Below are 14,343 nucleotides of genomic sequence, written 5' to 3'. Positions count from 1 at the left end.
TCCTCCCTCCCTCCTCCCTCTCTCCCTCCTTCCTCCCTCCTCCCTCCCTCCTCCCTCTCTCCCTCTCTCCCTCCCTCCCTCCTCCCTCCCTCCCTCCTCCCTTCCTCCCTCCCTCCCTCCCTCCCTCCCTCCCTTCTCCTCTCCCTCCCTCCCTTTCATCCTTCCCACCTGCCTGCAAACATCTATTGCCCATATTTTTGTTCTTTTGATGCTGGTGATTTTCCACTTGGATGCAAGGAGGGAGGACGCTTTGGCTTCTTGAATGAATGCCCTACTAAATAGAAAAGTGCAAGAGCAATTTGTCAGGCCATTACTACTCAGGTGCTCATTATGCTAATCAAGAGGTAATGACACTCTGGGACTGTAGCTGAAGGCTGAATAAAAAACAGCCTTCCTGGATTAAGAGAGGAAATATCGTGGCAAGGAAGTATTTGTTCATTTCTCATGCTTATTGTCAAGGCAGTTCAGACCTGTGTCTTAATGAATCCATTCATTAAGGGTGATTTTGTTTTGAGTGCATTTAATACTCACAAAGCATACTCATCACCCTTTCCCCCAGTCAGCACACCTGCTCAGAGAACAGTAGCTTGCTATGCTCTCTTTCAACAGCAAACCAGACTCAGTGAACAGGCCAAGTGCCTGATACCCACAGCAGATGAAAGAGACCCTAAAGGGGGCAGGCATAGCCTTCCACATCATGGGAACAAGGCTTGTCTCCGGATTTGATTGCAACCTCTCACTCTGGGACAGTCCAAGAACTGCCCACATTACAGAACTCTGGCTACAGCTGTGCCAGCTGTGACTTGGAAAAGATTGAGGGTTGCCCACTGGCTGGTAGTGCTGCAAAAGAAAATACCCTATTCCAGTGGGCGAGAGACTCTGAAACACATGTAGAGTCCAAGACCGTGAGAAGGACCCCGAGGGAGCATCTGGGCTCATCCCTGCATTTAACAGTTAAGGTAACTGAAGTCCAGAGAGGGTGTGGGGCTTTTCCCAGGCCACACAGCCTGTGTTGGTGGCACAGCAGGGATATACTTCAGTGATTTTTTTTCAATTCTGTTAAAAAAGATTTTTTTCTGATTTTATAAATAATACAAAAATCTTATTGTTAAAACAAATAATACAAAAAAGTATAAAGAAGAAATGGAAAAATATTAGTGATTTCTTAAGCTCTATAAGCATGTCACTGAGTTTATGCAGAATCAGGCTTATTTCAGACACATTAAGAATAAAGTAGCCAATGGGAATAGAGCAAATGGCAGGCAATTGAATAGCTAATATCCACTGATTAAAAAAAAAACGATTTATTTATTTGGTTGCACTGGGTCTTAGTTGCAGCATGCATGTGGGATCTTGTTCCCTGACCAGGGATTGAACCTGTGTCCCCTGCATTGGGAGCACGGAGTGTAATCCACTGCACCACCAGGGAAGTCCTAATATCCACTGATTGATGGGTTTTTTTTCTAAAGAATTTATTGAAAACACACACTCACTCACCCAGCCTTTACAATAACAGCAGATCAGTTGGGATCAGTTCCAGGTAAAGTTTACTTAAGGCAAAGATGTTGTTTTATACCCCGTGGCACTATTTGGGGCCATCTTGGAGCCCTGCACTGACTGTAGGATTCTGGTAGGTGTAGAGAAAGGTAAGGGCATAGAAGGACTCACATATGTTGAGTTCCCACTATGCAAGTGTTCTGTGAAGTGTTTACTATTAATTATTATCTTTACAATAACCTTTGAAAGGTGGGTATTTGTGCATGTGTTTAACATAGACTAAATATTTGTGTCCCTCTCCCCAATTCATATGTGGAAATCTAATCCCCATTGTGATGGTATTTGGAGATGGGACATTTAGGGGATAATTAGGTAATGATGGTGGAGCCCTCATGAATGGGATTAGTGCCCTTATAAGAGAGGTCCCAGAGAGATCTCTTTCCCCTTCTGCCATGTGAGAAGATGATCATCTATGAATCATGATGCTGGCTCACCAAATATTCCAGCCCCTTGATCTTGGACTTCCCAGCCTCCAAAACTGTGAGAAATAAGTTTATAAGCCACCTATGATATTTTGTTATAGAAAAATGAATGGACTAAGACAGTGTTTAATATGAAGAAACTTAGGTACCAAAAGGGGGTTTAACTTACCCAAGAAGTACAACAAGAAGTTCATAGAAGGAATAGTCTGGTTGGGGGCCAGTAGTCTGAATGCTGCTTTCAATCTCTGTGTCCCTCAGCTCAAGCTTAAAATTATACGGAGAGGACATCTGATGGACTTGGTTTTGTTCCCTGATCAGAGAGGGCAAGGAACCTGAGTGTAGTCCTATCAGTCTGGAACCATGGAGAAGGAGCTAAAGGAAGTGAGAGTGCCCTCAGAAAGGGGGAGTGGAGGCTGGGCAGTCCCAAACACAAATGTCCCTAGAATAATCTTCTCACTACGAAGAGAAGAGTGTCTTGCCCCTGTCAGATGTTTTATTCACTCATTCATTCACATACTCACCTGCTTATTTTTTTTTTTTTGACACTGGCTAGGTTCTCTGGGTGGTGTGAGATGAAACATGGTCTCTGTCTTTGGGAACATACAATTGTCCTTGGATAAGTGGACAATCATGAAAACCATGATAAAACCATAGAGGAAGGGGTACAGGCCCCCAAACTAGAGTCGTCATATCCCAATTCTAACATAAGTCAACCTCCTTTGGATTTAAATAAAATTGACATGGACATCTATCCCACATTCTGGCCAGTGGGCTCTCCAAGATTTCTGAGAATTCCTAGGGCATGTGTTCTAATGACCACTTGGTGTATATGGTTCTGAATTCCTACCCCAAGAGAACTCCTAGTTTTCCTTGAGCCTTATCTCCTGTGGATGTATTATTCTCTCTGTTTAGGGTCAGCCCTATGTGGACCTCAGCACCTTTTTATTGATTTACCCTCAAGCCTCTCACCTAAGGAGGACTTATACCCTAATACTATAAAGTACTTAAAACATCACAAAATCCCTCAGCAATCCCCCAAATGAAAATTTCCTATTGGTCTCATTTTTCCCCCTTGGGCTCCAGTCTCCAAACTATTGGTCAGCTCCTTTCCATCAAGATTACCCTCACATCTCATTATTTCTCTCTTCTGGGGAATCTCCTCCACTTAGTCCTTTAGCTGTCTGTATTAGTTTGCTAGGGCTGTGTATTAGTCAGCTCAGGCTGCCATAACAAAATACCATAGACTGGGTGGCTTAAACAACAGGAATTTATTTCTCACAGTTCTAGAGGTTGCAAGTCCAAGATCAAGGTGTCAGCAGATTTGATTTCTCCTGACGCCTCTCTCCTTGGCTTGCAGATGGCCGCCTTCTTACTTGTCCTCACATGACCTTTTCTTTGTGTGTGCACATCCTTGGTGTCTCTTCCTGTTCTTTTAAGGACACCAGTCATATTGGATTAGGATCGCACACTTATGACCTCATTTAATTACCTCTTAAGGCCCTATCTCTGAATACAGTCACATTGGAGGTTAGGGCTTAACATATGAATTTGGGAGGGAGACACAATTCAGTCCATAACACTCCCCAATTCCTACTTACCTTGGAGCTCATCTTAACATATTCAAAGATAGTGTCACAGGTTAAGTTCCCTGAGAAACACACTCTGATACAGAGATTAGCATGCAGTCTGTTTATTAAGGAGTGCTTTGAGGATCAACAACCTGTGGGAGGAAAGGGAAGGGAAAGGAAGGGAAGGAGGTAATTGGTCAGAAGGAGAAGTTGAGCTGCAAGGCAGTCTCAGTGGAGGCCTTAGCCAACCATATGGGAATATCTAGGATGTCTGGTCTTGGAGACAGGAAGCATGGAACACTACCCTGTGTCAGTCAGTCATTGGATGTGGGCTGCCATGGGAAGGAGGCATGACCTTGAATGAATTGGCTCTTTTGAGGCAATCCCTGAAGGGGCTGGTGGTTCCTGCATCCAATCAGGCCATTTAACACCACCTGTGAGTCCACATATATTCTAACCAGGGGCAACTTCTCTTTCCACCCAAAGTGGATGGTCAGGTATACTGCCTGAAGCTCTATTCATAACTCACTATTGTCTTTCAAGACCATTACTAAGAGGGGCTATAATGCAATCACCATCTATTTTTTACTTCTGCAAACATACTGAACTGACCCATTGATGAACAAATGACCGTAGGCGTGAGCTGAAGGAAAGGTGCTGATGTAGCTGTGGTGGATGACATGGGGGGCCTGGCTACTTGCTCATAAAGCTTGGGTCCTCTGGCTCTGCTTGGCACTAATCAAAATGTATCAGTTTTATCTTGCTCATTTGGTCCAATTAGCTCGTTAGATCCATTTGGCATAATGTCATTGATAGTGAGTCAGTATGATGTTTTGTTGGATGTTCATCTAGTTCAACATTTTTGGACTACATTATATTGGAAAGCAGGAAAGTTAACATAATCCTGAGACAAGACTTTAAAATGTATATTAAACGCAAACTGTTTCTGATTTTTTGTTCTGAAAGGGAAGGAAAAGAATGTATTTGCCTGATCGAAGGCTATACACTGTATTAATCTTTTCTAGCAAAGATACCATATCCAGTACAACAGCTGCAATTTAAACCACTACTTGGTTGATTTTACAGTATTCCAATGTCATTCCAGGATCCACCTAGATTTTATAGGGCCCAGACTGGTGAATAAAATGGAGATAACGAATACTCACAACCCCTACGTCCTTCAGGCCCTTAAGGGTGGCACGAATATGTGCTATTCCTTCTGGAATAAGGTATTGCTTTTGATTTAGTATTTTGGCTGAGGGGGGCTGTTTCAGAGTTTTTCAAATGGCCTTCCCCATTCTGATAGCTTTACCCCACAGACCATGGGACCAATGTAGTGGTTATACTAACTATCAAGTGAGTTTATTCTAATTATTTGGGGACCACAAAAATGAACACTAGGTGAGTCCATGGACCTGGTGGGCTATCGTGAGTCAAATCCGGCCAAGACTTCATTCATTACCTGGCTCCCAAATGACCCCAGCAAAGCATGATGAAGCTTTGGGTCTCCAGGTATCAGTGTGAACTTAGATCCTGTGCCCAAGAATCTTGAACTTTTTGGGTATTTCTTTTTCCTCAGCGTACAGTTGTCTGAGTAGATGGCTGTAGGGTCCTTTAGGGAAAGACTGAGATAATCACTAAGATGTACACTTGCCCTGGTGTTGTTGAATCCTTCCCAGGAACCAGGTTTTGCTTTAGTCAATGGATTCTGGGTCTAGAAACTGAACACGAAATCAAGACTTTTCATTGAGATTACTGTTCTCAACGTTGAGATCAAGATTTTGTGTGCATTAGTTCAGATATCTCTGTACCATGTATCAGGATCCCATTCTTTCCCAACAGGGCCTCGACCTTGACCTAGTAAACATGCTTAGGTTAAGAGCTTGGTTAACCTTACGATTAAGTCCTGGGTTTGGTCCTCAGGTTTCTCTGTTCTTTGGTAAAGGACAAGAGCCTTTTCATATGCTACCAAGAAGACCCTCTGGATTCTACATATAGCTTTAAATTGCCAATTAATCAGTCTCAGCCTTTGTTATAATTTTAAATGCTGACAGCCAGCTGCCTTCCACTGTCTTCACAGACACTATCTCCTCCGGACTTCTTGAATATCTTATACATTGCACCATCTAGTGTAATCCTCCCAGTTGGTTTACCATTCCAGTTCACCACCAGTGAAAGTTTTAACAGTTGCATTGCCACCTTGTGCCCAGAGCTATCTGAGCTTCACCTACCACCTGTGATGGGGTCTTCATGGCAGCTGAGAGAGTCCACGCCAGTATCTGCTTTCTTGGATCATTCCTGGCACCAGTGGTTCCAAATTGGGTTACCAGGAAGCAGATTGGAGATTATGACACAGGGTATTTATTAGAAAGTGCTCTTGGGATCAGTACCTGTGGAAGGAAATTGAGGAAGCATGATCGGCATAGGGAGGAGTTGCTTTGCGATCTCTGTCAGTAGAGGCCACAGCTGATCCTACAGGTTACTCTGAAGCTGGGATGGCCCTTCAGTCTTGAGTTGGGGCAAGAGGCTGGGCCGTTATACCGTGGCACCAATTAGTCACTGGATGCAGCTGTCCCTAGAGGGTGCAGGACCTTGGGGGAGGCAGTTTTCTTTCCAGCAGAAGCAACGCTTGAAGGGGACTGCTAGCTGAGGGCTGTCTCCCGGCAGCACTCCCAGCAGCTGGGGAATACATCCCTTTTCTCTGAAGGCAGATCTGAGAGACACATCGCAGTGCTCAGCCTACTTTGTGTGCTCTAAGTGAAGGGACTGTGCACACCTTCAGGTCCCTGCGCTAGTATCAGAGGAGAATCTGGAGAAACACTGAAATTTTAGAATTTCTTTTCTCCCTCCACCCTTCTTCACTGTAAGTGAGAGGAAACAAGCAGAAACGAGATTTATTTTCTCGCCTCATCTCCCCACCTCCCTGGAAGACCAAAGAAGATATATTCAAATTTGTTCTAAATAACCTATGTCCCCCATGCCTCTACACAGTTAATATGCATGAGAGGAAGCAGAGGATTGACATCTTTATGATGTTATCCGATATTAATATAGCCGTCCTACTCTCCTTTGATTGATGTTTGTATGATATATCTCTTCCATCCTTTTACTTTCAACCTGCCTATATTGTTATATTTGAAGCAAGATTTGTTTAGACAGCATATAGTTGGGTCATGTCTTTAATCTATTCTCTCAATTTCCGTCTTTTAATTTGAGTATTAGATTATTTACATGTAATGTAATTAGTGATGTGTTAGGGCTTACGTCTGTCATTTTATTTTTTGTTTTCTGTTTGATCTATTTTTCATTTTTAAATTTTTCTGCTTTCCTGTGGGTTCCTTGAATGTTTTTTTTAGAATTATACTTGATTTCTCTCTAGTGTTTTTTGAGTGTAGCTTTTTGTATGGCTTCTTTTTTTAAAAAACAATATTTTATTTATTTGGCTGTGCTGGGTCTTCATTGTGGCACATGGGATCTTTAGCTGTGGCATGCGGGCTCTCCTAGTTGCAGCAGGCAGGATCTAGTTCCCTGACCAGGGAATGAACCTGGGCCCCTTGCATTGGGAGAGCGGAGTCCTAACCACTGGACCACCAGGGAAGTCCCTGTATAGCTTCTTTAATGATTGCTCTAGGTATTATCCAATACATTATATGTATATAACTTTTCACAGTCTACTGATGTCAGGAATGTACCAGTCTGAGTAAAGTATAGAAAACTTACTTCCTTTATGTCCTTTTACCCTCTCCCATTTATAATATGTCTTAAATATTTTCTTTTCATACATTTAGAACCATATCAGTCGGTGTTATAATTTTTGCTTCAACTGTCAAACATAATTCAGAAAACTCAAGAGTTTTCTATTTTTTCTTACCAGTTTTGATCTTCCTAATGTTCCAAGAATACTTTTATTGTTTCTTTTCTGTTTAGAGAAATTCCTTTAGCCATTGTTTTAGGGTAGGTGTGCTGGCAAAAAATTCCCTTAGTTTTCTTTTATGTGAGAATATCTTCATTGATTTCTCCTTCATTCCTGAAGACTATTTTTTCTATGTAGAGGATTTTGAGTTTTAAGTTATTTTTTCATCACCTGAAAAATATGGTTCCATTTTGATCCAGCCTCCACAGTTTCTGCTGAGAAATCCACTGTCATTCTAATTGTTTTTGCCCTGTACTTAGGTGTCATTTTCTTCCGGTGGCTGTTTTCAGGATTTTGTGTTGTTTCTAGTTTTCTGAAGTTTAATTATGATGTGTCTTGGCATGGATTTCTTTAGGTTTGTCCTGTTTTTATCAGCAGCTTGAATCTGTAGGTTTATGTCTTTCCAAATTTTGGAAGTTTTAGCCAGCATATCTTGTACTGCTTTTTGGCCTCATACTCTGTCTTTGCTTTCCAGGACTCTGATGGTACAAATGTTAAATCTTCTGATCCTACTTCACAGATCCACTGAATTCTTGCCCCTGGTTAACAACCTCAGCTTTAAGGATAAAACAGAGCAATAGAGCAAACCCTATAGGCAGAGATTTCTGGCAGACACTTAAAAAAAAAGTCATTTAAGACCAGAAGCCCACAGTGGTCAATAAATAAGACGATGAGGCCAGGGCAGCCAAGAGCACAGCTGGATCCTATTAGGAGATCACAGGAAGCCAAGTTTCTGGGCCAGGCACCAGATCTCAGAGATTCCTGCTACCCAGACCCATGGACTCTGCATCAGTCAAGTGGAAAAGCTCAGCAAACCCTGGTCTTGCTGGTCACCCAGGAGAGACTTCGTCTGAGAAGAGGATCGGTCTTTGGCAATTCAACTGGGCAGTTTAGAAAGAAGAGGGCCTGCACCCCCTCCCGACAACCAGTCAATTACCCGCTCTGCACCTGTTCCTGATGCACAAAAGGGATTTTCTTCTGAGGACACTGTGGTCTGTGCTCTGGCATCCAGGGCATGACTCCCACATGATGACTATCCAGGTAGCCCCAGATTGGATTGGCAAATGCCTGTGTTTTCATAAAAGGCAGGACTGCTTTGTGAAGACTTGAAGGGGTACCAAATGCTATGTCTGCAGGAAAATGAAATAAGTACCCCTGTTTACAAGTTGCCAATTTGATCCTATTTGTCTGGGGCAGGCCCGATGCAATTTGAGGGGTGGTTGGAAGCTTCTTTTGCCTCATTCCTCGCCTTTCTCGCCCTTTCATTAAAGTTATAAATAACTGTGCCTCACATTTTGATGAAAGGGAGTGGTGTGAACAACCAGAGGCTTTGGGAGGAAACCTGAAATAAGAGTGCAGTTGCTAAGGAACGGGGCTGGACAAGTTAATTTTCTTGGCATAACATTGCCTCGTTGTTTAATTTCCCAGTGTATTCATTTCACCCATCTGTCACCATGTCACTGAAGCTGGGAAGAACTGCTAATTGCAACCCCAGGGTGGAGAACAGACTTGTCCAAAGCTTGTGTAAATTTCATCTATCAGAGTGGGACCCTGAGCTTTGATTTTACTGTTGGAGAGGCCACCCGTTCCTATTGCGTGAAGAAAGCTGGCGAGGGCCTCACCAATCTCTCCCAGATGAAACTCTCGTGCCCTGCAGCAGCGGCTCTCTATTCTGGATGGACAGTAGTCACCTGGGGCGCTTTGAAAAAGACCAATATTTGGGCCGCATCCCCGAGGATTCTCATGTAATTGGTGTAGGGGTGTGGTCCAGGCATGGGATTTAAAAAAAATCTCCCCTAAGTGATTTTTAAAAAATAAATTTATTTATTTTTGGCTGCGTTGGGTCTTTGTTGCTGCATGCGGGCTTCCTCTAGTTGTGGCGAGTAGGGGCTACTCTTCATGGTGGTGCGCAGGCTTCTCACTGCGGTGGCTTCTCTTGTGGTGGAGCGTGGGCTCTAGGCACGCGGGCTTCAGTAGTTGTGGCTCACGGACTCAATAGATGTGGCTTGTGGGCTCTAGAGCGCAGGTTCAGTAGTTGTGGCGCACGGGCTTAGTTGCTCCGAGGCATGTGGGATCTTCATGGACCAGGGACCGAACCTGTGTCCCCTGAATTGGCAGGCGGATTCTTAACCACTGAGCCCCCAGGGAAGTCCCTCCCCTAAGTGATTTTAATGGGCTACCCAGGCAAAGAACCACTGATTTATAGAATTGTCACCTTTTCCACCACTGTATCTCATTTTCAAAGTTCCAGAGCCTCTCAGATTTTTTTTTTAAGTCTCCCAATCACTTCCTCCCCATGTCACATAGAATAACTCTGATGATGAGCTTTTAATGACTGGCCACTGGGCACTGGGCACAGCACTATGTGTCTTTACCTGCATGACCTCTTGGAATCCTCACAATAATCTCGTAAAGTGGATAGTTTTGTTAGTCCCGTTTTACGAACAAGGAAACTGATGCTCGGGGAGGTTCAGTGCCCCACTGCCAAGTGACAGATCCAGGATTTGGGCACGGGTCTTACTCCAAAGCTCAGCTAGTTGTGCCAATGACTTCTGTCCCCACAGGAGAACTGCTGGTCCACACCTGCAGGCTCAGCATCGCCCGCATGCTCAGGACCAGCTCTGTCCTGGCTGGGGTTTTGTGAGATCCTGAGGCGGTGGGTCAGATGACTCGGTAGCTAGTCTGTCACATTTCCAGCTTGGGCCCTGGGTCCCAGCTCTGAGAAGGAGTTTCCCTTGGGCTCCTTACCTCAACGGCCTAGATTCAAATCCAGCCCTTCTTCCCAGCAAGTGACCTTGGCCAAGTCTGAGTTACTTTAATATCCAGTTTCCTTACTGTTGGTGGGATGACAACTCACTGCATAGAAGTGCTGAGAGGACTAAATGAAATAACACATGTAAGGCACTCAGAATAGGGTCTGACACACGTTACTCATGAAAGGTTACATGATATCCACCCCCCAGCTTTACTGAGATATAATTGATATATAACATTGTATACGTTTACGGTGTATAATGTGTTGATTTGATACACTTTTATATTGCAAAAGGATTACCACAGTAGCTTAGCGCATACCTCCATCATGTCACATGACTATCATTTCTTTTTTTGTAGTGAGAATATTTAAGGCCTAACCTCTTAACAACTTGCAAGCATGTAATACAGAATTATTAACTAGAGTCACCACGCCACCCAGTAGGTCCCCAGAACTTATTCATCTCACAACTGACAGTTTACACCGTTTGACCTATACCTGTCCATTCTGGTAACCAACATTCTAGCCTCTGTTTCTACGAGTTTGGTGTTTTTTAGGTTCCACATATAAGTGGTATCATATAGCATCTGTCTTCCTCTGTCTGACTTGTTGCACTTAGCGTAATGCTCTCATGGTCCACCCATGTCATGGCAAATGGCAGGATATTCCTCTTTCTCATGGCCGAATGATATTCATATATATCTCCATTTTCTTTATCCAGTCCTCCATTGATGGGCACTTAGATTGTTTTCCATGTTTTGGCTATTATGAATAGTGCTGCAGTGAACCCTGCGGTGCGGATGTCTCTTCAAGATCCCGTTTTCATCTGAAACGCTCATTCTATCATCATGATTGCACAGAGCTAGCACTCAGAGTCTGTTTTACTCCCCCAGCCTCCTCAGGCACAGAGATGTCCAGTGCCCGGCACTGCGTCTGCATTCCAGGTGCTGGGCAGCTCTGAGGTTGTGTCTGGGCTTCCTGAAGCTGCTGCCTGAACCCCCTGGTTCAAAGGCAAACAGCTGACCCCAGAGACCTAACCTCACCTCCGCTTTTGGTTGATTAAACCACAACAGTTGACAAGGACCTTTCTCCAAATGCATGAGCAAAAATGCTTTCAGTATCAAGAGGGAGAAACCCAACTCAAACTGGCTTTAAGTGGAAAAGGAATTTATTGGCTGACGTTGGCTGTCGCAGCTGGAAACTCCAGAGCTGCCTTCAGGCACGAGGGATCCAGGGGCTCAGATGGGTCCCCAGCCTCCTGTCCCTCTCTCTCCAGCTCTCGGTGCTCCTTTTCTCTCTGTTATCTTCATACACTGGCAGCCTTATCACTAGCGAGTCTCCTCTGTAAAGGAATTTCTTGACCCAATAATTCCTATGAAAGTCATGGAATGTACTTGGATCAGACCTACTGGCTCAAGGCCAGCAAGGCAACAGTATCTAGCCCGGTCCAAGCTGGCTCAGAACAGAGGCATGCTTTCCAGATATGAACAAGTCAAACCTCCCGCACATTTCACAGCCATCTACAAAGTCAACTCAGCCTGGTGCCCAGACAACCCAGAAGACCATCTTACGGCTTGTTTACAAGATTCTGGCTTTGAAGAAAAATTAGAATTTGATGGGGGAGAGCTGGAAAGCTGTTTAGGAAAACCGGATTCTCCTCCATATATTGAAAAATGAACAAAACCCAAAAACTCTGGTGAGATGTAGACGATCTTTAAGAGCACCTGCGCTGCTCAAAAACAAAACATAAGCAAAACAACAAAACAAAACAAACAAACAAAACTGTGTCCAAAACTGTGTGAGCCTTGAGTGCCATCTTGTGACAAAGTGTTGTATTTTCCTAGGATGACCTTTTCTCCAGGGAAAAACTTCAGGCACCCCACCTCCACCGCCCACTACTGGATTCTGCACTAGCACACAGAAATGACAGTCCCCCCCGTGAGGAGCCCCCAGCCCAGATAATACAATACAACTTGGTGGACTCTGTTTTAGCCTCTGAGAAGTGTCCTATGGGGCCTCCAGAGCAGGGGCGTTTCTTCCTAGGCACCTGGAAAGCCAGCCCAGAGGAGACACACCATAAACGCTGATGAATGAGCAGTTAACTGTTCCTTCCAGATTCCCCATTATCTGCTCTATTTTTTCTTATGGACATCCCTAGGGCTAACATTAGTCTCTGGCATATTGTCAATTTTCTCGATATAGACATTTCTTCTAGCACTGCTGGCCTATAATTTGCCTTCCTATCCAGGACTTTAGGATCAATACTTCCCTTTGCCATCCACCCCTCAATCAGTGAAAATGTCACTATATATCTATGTCTCTGCAAAGCCTGAAGTCTGAGAACTCGCAGCTTAACATAGGATGCCCTCCACCCTAATCTGTGTTCTCAGAAATGAGGTCACTTGTGGTGTAGCATCTTCTGTACACACATAGGTGGGGAGAGCCGATAGACCCAGCACAGCTGGGCTCTCTAGGGCCCTGGAAAGGCCACAAAGAGACCCAGAGCACTGGGGGTTTGCTTTGCCATCAAAGCTGTGACCTTGCGTCTTATTGACAAGCTGCCCTACTAAAGGGGCAGGGGTCCACGTACAAGGGGTCCACGCTTGACAGTAACCATATAAACCCTGCTAGCACCTCATTCTCCCTCTGCTGGGAGAGACCCAATCAAATGAAGAAGCCCTGGCCCTGACCTTCTCCCCTGGCTGCGTGGAGACACGTCGTCGTTCTCCTCACTCCCGAGTCACCCTCTGCCCCTCCCACTTGGGCGTTGCTCTGTCTGACTGTCACACTTGCCAGCTATTTCACCTGTGTAAAGCTCAACAGGAAACAGCCTGGGTCATTGTAAAAGACAATTAATTATGGAAACGACTGCTGATGAGCCAGTGGGGACACTGTTCCAGGTCTGGAGGGCAGAGCAGTGAACTGCATGAAAATGTTCCTTCCCCTCGTGGAAAGAATAGTCTAGTAAGGGATTAGGATTTTATTTTATTTGCAGTGGGTCACCATGAAGAGTTTTAAGCAGGGACGGACTTGACCTCATGTCCTTTTAGAAAGGATCACTGTGGGCGGTGACATGAGAGGCCCCAGAGGGAGAAGGAAGAACTGGAGGAACTGGGTCTCTTGCCCAGGCCCAGGGGCTGCTGAGGAAGGCTTGGTCTGCGTGGGAGCTGAGTTGATGGAGAGGCGGCAAACTTGGGATGTGCTTTGCGGGGAGCGCTGCCAGGGCTTGTTGATGGGTTGGATGTTGGGGATGAAGAGGGAAGGAGAGGATGCAAGGAGGGTTCCCAGAGTTTGGGTCTGGACACCTGGCAGACAATGGCACCATTGAGTGAGATGGGGAAGACGGGGGAACAGCTGGTCCGGTGTGAAAACCAAGGGTTCTGGTTTGGCCTCATTAAGTTGGAGAAACCACCCAAAGGAGCTTTCAGGGGGGCCGTGTGGCACTTTGGGAATGACTGGGATGAGAAGCAGCCTCGGCCCTGTCTCAGGCCCGAGGCCCTGTGGGTCCATGCTAGGCCCACTCCTTGTACTTTTCACTGTTAGGAGAGCAGCATCTGGTGATGATGGATTAGCAAAACCACCCTCCGAAGGAGGCCAGCCCCGCCCCACCTGCACAGGAAACAGGAAACAGCTGCGCTACCATTTCTCAAATTAACCCGGAGAGAGCAAGTCTCTGGAATGCTGGTTAAAAGTGCAGATTCTCAGGTCTCTCCCCTAGGCAAGGGCTCAGGGGGCCTGGGATCGGGCCCAGAACCTGTCTGTGTATCTTGGGCCCCTGATGTCTGTCATCGTGCAAGTTTGGGAAAGTCTGTTAGGATCGGCTGCCCAACCTTTGATTCGGAACCCACGACCCAGGCTCAGTAAATATCTGTCAGCTGAGTGGATTGACGTGCTCTGGGTCTGGAGTGTCCCCGATGAAGACTCCCTCCCCTCTGCACCCCAGTCTACTTTCACGGAGAGTCCAGAGGGCAGAGTCATTAAGAAGGTGGTGGTGGTGTTATTTAATTTTTTTTTTTTTTCGGTACGTGGGCCTCTTGCTGTTGTGGGAAGCCTCTTGCTGTTCCCACGTACCAGGGAAGCCCCAAAGGAGGGCATTCTGAAAGATAAGGGCTCTAGAACCTTCAAAGC

Source organism: Aethalodelphis obliquidens, unplaced genomic scaffold (assembly GCF_003676395.1).
Source record: "Aethalodelphis obliquidens isolate GAN/ISIS:26980383/991018 unplaced genomic scaffold, ASM367639v1 scaffold11, whole genome shotgun sequence".
Classification (NCBI taxonomy): domain Eukaryota; kingdom Metazoa; phylum Chordata; class Mammalia; order Artiodactyla; family Delphinidae; genus Aethalodelphis; species Aethalodelphis obliquidens.
The sequence above is the reverse complement of the archived record's forward strand: the minus strand, read 5'-3'. Positions refer to the sequence as shown.